At 31.4% G+C, this 5,103-nt stretch overlaps 1 long non-coding RNA gene across 8 annotated transcripts; it reads right to left on the bottom strand.

The window, feature by feature from the left end:
• Nucleotides 1–750: 750 nt before the first annotated feature.
• On the bottom strand, nt 751–4,525 carry LOC143199558 (uncharacterized). 8 transcript variants are annotated; one of them, XR_013006480.1, is made up of 8 exons: nt 4,441–4,525; nt 4,272–4,331; nt 3,946–4,036; nt 2,505–2,839; nt 1,833–2,447; nt 1,467–1,785; nt 998–1,400; nt 751–938 (listed from the first exon to the last, which is right to left on the bottom strand). It is a non-coding gene; the product is annotated as an uncharacterized LOC143199558 (long non-coding RNA). The 8 variants fall into 8 exon arrangements; XR_013006476.1 differs by having other exon boundaries at nt 2,505–4,036; XR_013006479.1 differs by lacking the exon at nt 4,441–4,525 and adding an exon at nt 4,390–4,430 and having other exon boundaries at nt 2,505–4,036.
• Nucleotides 4,526–5,103: the final 578 nt, after the last annotated feature.

Genomic DNA, 5,103 nt, shown 5'->3' with positions numbered 1-5,103 from the left:
GTCACTCGCCAATCGGCAGGCTTAATGCCGAGGACCGTGGTCCGGAGCTCACGTTAAACTGTAGGTCCAGTGCAGATAAACCCCTAGTTGGTAAAAGGAGACTTTAAAATATGTATAAAAAAATATTTCATTCGTTAGATGCCAACAATTTATAAAATAATGTAATAATTATATTAATTCCACTAAGTACACAATCTAACTTTTTTGGTATGAATTTTTAGTTTGGACGTTGATCTTGTGGTTGCATCTTTTCCCATATGTCAACCATTCATAATTAGGAATCGACATTTTTGTAAGCCATTTAATAATTTTTTATAAACTGTTTAAATCGGTACTTAATATTAAAGTTTTAGTAATTACTATTACTTAATTGTACGAGTTGATCTCTTGTTGAATTTTTTTTCTCCGATATATTGATATATCCATATTAAAAAAAAATATCGAATACGTTGTATCGATATGTTTCTAGGTGGCCGGTAATTTATAATTCAAAAGAGAAATAATTCTTTAATGTAGAATCACATTAAATGTTTTTCTATGAACGCTGTCATATTATTTGTATCATATATATACATCTAGCTTTGTGATTGGCTTCCTAATACCATTACTAATGTGGAAATCGTTATATATTGAAATTTTCAGAAAGAGTAAACATATGCGTTCTGGTGATTTAATGTACTTGATAACAACTTATAATCAGTATCGAAACGGAGCAATGTTGCCGCATAAACTGAACTAAAACTCTGAGTATATTATCAAACATATATTGTTTATTTTAAGATTATAGTACATTTAATATGTATATTATCGAACGACTTAAAACTACAATTAAGAACACGGTATAATAGTTTGTAGGTTAGAGATGTTTCATTATATTTACATTGAACTCTTTTCCACACGTTTTTTATGAAATGGTACCCCCCGGATGCCTAATCCACCTAATTAACAATTATATATCAAATTAATGTATGTTACTTTCATTCGAGAGCATCTTTACCTTTTTACGTTTAGTTCTTGTTTCCTTCGATGGTGTGTTTACTTGTCAAATCACCTTGATATCAGTGTAATTTTTATTTCTTCTGCTATTATCTGTGTACACCATTCTTGATAAAATTAATCACTGGGCTCTGCCGAATGCATTTACCATATCTATAAAACATTCTCTTCTCATACATCTTAACCTAATGCTCATATTTAAGTCAGCACAATTACAATAATATCTGGGCACACAAATTATTCACTGATTTTCAAACTACTTCAAAAACAAGTTATGGTTTATTTCTCCATGATAGTCACCCTTGGACCTGGAGAAAAACACTAGTTCTGCACCAGGAATAAAAATATGTTATTTGTATTCCTATTTCCAGCACAAAGTAGTTCTTCATGACATATAGTTATGACTGTAATGAATTATTAATGAATGTTTTGACTAACAAAACCTAATTGATAGTTATACCCACGTTTACCTTTTTCCATCAACTTCTGTTGCATTTACGCTATATTTATCATAATCTTGCCGTGACCCAATGTACCATTATGAAATATCCATGTCTCATCTAAATATACAAATTGATACAATAATTCTTCCTTCATTTTGTTATGTTTTTAGAAATTGTATTCTTTTAAAAGCAATGTCTGCAAGTTCCATTAAACATATTCGTGGGTTATCTTTACACCACTTAAATCCTATATTACCCAACAGTGTGTGAAGCGATGTGCAACATCCCTCAAATAGCTGCATATCTTTCAGCTTTTTATGGATAATTTCAAGACTAACAATTTTCTCTGAAATAATTGTATTAAATGATGTTTCGATTGAAAAAACTACTTACTGTTTTTATACATTTCGTATATTTGAACTCTGGTATAGCTATCATCAAGCTGATCTTCGAATGATTGACCTGTTTAGAATAAACATGGTGTCTTTTGTCGTGAATTTAATGTTATATATATATATTTTTTTTTGAGATATTTTAGAGACCGTGTCCGTACTAATATTCAGTGCAGCTGCAACATGCTAAAAATATTTGCAATAAAATCCGCGGCGATTTGAAATTTAATTAAAACAAAGTCTTAAAACACCGTTTGCCAGTTTATAACCCATAACTATAATATTTTGAATAATTCTGCATGTGTTTGACAACCGGACGACTTTTAACAGGATACTTCGGTTTTCGGTTTTAGAATAAAATGAGAAGGAGATTATTGTCTGATTCTAAAACGAATTTACAAATTGCGACAGGCAATATATTAAACATCTTGTTGACATATATACCAAAAAACTTTAGATAGGCTATACATGTAGGAGAACCCAAGATCAAATTATTGGATATATTTTAGTCTGTGTCCTGCTCGAGTGTTATTCAAGAGTTATTCTTCGGTATTAACATGAGAGTGGAGTTTCCCCTCTTTGTTATTCTCCTGATTTCCTGAGTATCAGTCGTTATCTGGAAAGTATCGGTGTAAGTAATTATTTCTATGGTATCTCGCTGCATCTAAAATACCTCTTCGACGAACATCCTCACAACAGAATTCCATAAGTAGATATTAGTTTTCGAATTTGCAATTCAGCAATTTATTGTGTATATACAATTAAAATTTTCTTCCATTTAACTGATGCATTTTATATTTCAAACCCAGTTCATTTCCTTTCTTTTTAATTAGCGTCTTCCAAGGTAATTTGGAATTTGTTGCCATATGAGATGCCTGTCGTCTCAGTAAAGACCTCGCCATCCATGTCCATACAAATTTCTATTGGCTAGGACTGCACATGTGCACTTGTTCTAATCTAACCTGATAGTTTTCACAACTCGCGTCCTTTTCTACCACGCCTTCCGTACTACAGTCACAGTTGTGGTTAGATGCTTTTTTTAGGTTAATTTTGTTTTTACATTTTGTTCGGGCAATATAATTATTTCATAGGCAAAATTAGCGGCAGATAATGCGAAAATGAGTGTATAAGGTATGAATTATTAGTAAAATATTATCATTTTATAACACTAATTTTGTAGATTGTTATGCAGAGACAAAATACAGAGGATAAATATCATTAATAAAGATGATTTATCCAATTTAATAAAAAAACACAACATCAATTCAGTTAGAAGTCCTAACGAAATTATCGTTGTTGATTTAAAAATAAAAGAATGGAATGCAAATGGGAAAAATGTTTTTTTATAAACAAGAATTAATTAATATTAATATACATTTGTCTTATAATTGTGCTTTATATGAGTATGCTTCCTGTCATAGCTGAAATACATACTATTCTAAAAAAAGAAGATTTTACTGTGGGTTTTATGAATATAATAATGGAAGAAAGAATGAAATGTTTAGGTATGTAGGTTTAGGTCTGTTGCTGTCCAGAATATACAATAAAGAATACTCTGTGTGAATTTGGTGGTATGAGGAGAAAATGGGCGCCAATTATTTTGCAGATAATGTAGCAAGTGCTCTAGAAGAGCAGCCAGTGATTAAACCGCAGGACAGAGAAGAAACTAGAATGAACTTGCAAGAAAAATATATACAGGGAGAAGCGGAAGAACCAATGACAGAAAATGACTTTGACAACAGAGTTTTCAGTATAATTAACACTTTGAGATCAATCGATCAACAATCATAAAGCCAAATACTTAAGAACATAGAGATGATTCTTCAGAGATTTCAACAAATAAGTGATTTAAAAGGAAAATGAAAGAAGGAAACACAGCAATACTTTCCAGCACCCAAACGTAAAAGTATAAATATGTTTTACTAAAAGTGCAATGTATTATTTCATTGTTTTTCTCATTTTTAGCAGTAAATATCTGTCAGGAATATTAATGAATACTTAGGAAATGTGGACAGCCCCACAAAATAAAAAAAACGTGCCAGGAATTCTACCTCATAGGTGGTGTGGAGAAGAGTTCAATCTAAATATAATAAAGAAGTATACAAACGAATCACCTGCTGCCTTTTTTGTTATGGTTCCTTTAATATATATTCTTCTTTTTGTAATATTTCGTCATTATTTTTCTGCTCCGAGGAGTTATATAAACTGAAAGAAATAATAAATCACAAAACTTCAAATACTATGTTATCAAGTTATTCCAACCATTTTCTATTAAATACACTTTATATTTACACTATGCTGAAAATTCATGATACTTCGTTAGCTTTAAGCTTCGTTATAGCTTTTTCCTTCTTTTGAAATATCAGTAAAATCAGAAAGATATAAGTATAATAACAAATAACAGAAGACGTATACAAACATGACCATATTTCATTCTTACCTTTACTATAAATAAGTTCAGTTTCCATATTATTTAAGATATCCTTTGTTCCATAACAATCTACAAAATTAGTGTTATAAAATAATAATATTTTATTAATAATTCATATCTTATGCACTTATTTTCGCATTATTTGCTGCTAATCTTGCCTATGAAATAATTATATTACCTCAACAAAATGTAAATGCAAAATTAACCTAAAAATGACATGTAACCACAACTAAGATTGTGGTACGAAAGGCGTGGTAGAAAAGGACGCGAGTTGTTAACTGCCAAGTTATATTAAAACAAGAACGCATATGCAGTCCAAATATTTTAAATTCAATTTACAATCTCAGTATATAAATAAAAGCGTCGTCATGTAGTATATTTAAAGTTGGTAATTTCATGCCTATTATGTAGCATTATAATCTAACTTGTAAGTAGTAAACATGTGTTGTTTATTATTTGTTATTGCTTTATTCAAGGCACAGGTTGTGTCTCAATTTATCTATATATTATTAAGCAAATTGTTTAAAACCTTCCGCATAGTCCACCAGTTGTCAGACCGCCTTTCTTACGGCTTTGCCTCGACGGTCGATACGAATATCGAGAGAGAGACAGGACGGGCCGCCTTCCAGAGGCGGTCTGGCCCTGTTGCCGCCGCCGCAGCCGCGAAACTGGAATGGCAGAGCATTGACCTCGCAAAGTTAGTAGGTCAGGGCGACAAACAGTCACCAAGATTGATTCTCCTTAATCTGCTGGCGATACAATGTTATAAAACAGGACTTTGCTTTGCACTGTAGTATTGTGCAGTGCCAATATCGATATGACAATGGAAAGACTATAATTT

Source organism: Rhynchophorus ferrugineus, unplaced genomic scaffold, assembly GCF_030347505.1.
Source record: "Rhynchophorus ferrugineus isolate W39M unplaced genomic scaffold, kcgeb_rfMv2 rfM7, whole genome shotgun sequence".
In the NCBI taxonomy this organism is placed as follows: domain Eukaryota; kingdom Metazoa; phylum Arthropoda; class Insecta; order Coleoptera; family Curculionidae; genus Rhynchophorus; species Rhynchophorus ferrugineus.
The sequence above is the reverse complement of the archived record's forward strand: the minus strand, read 5'-3'. Positions and strand labels throughout refer to the sequence as shown.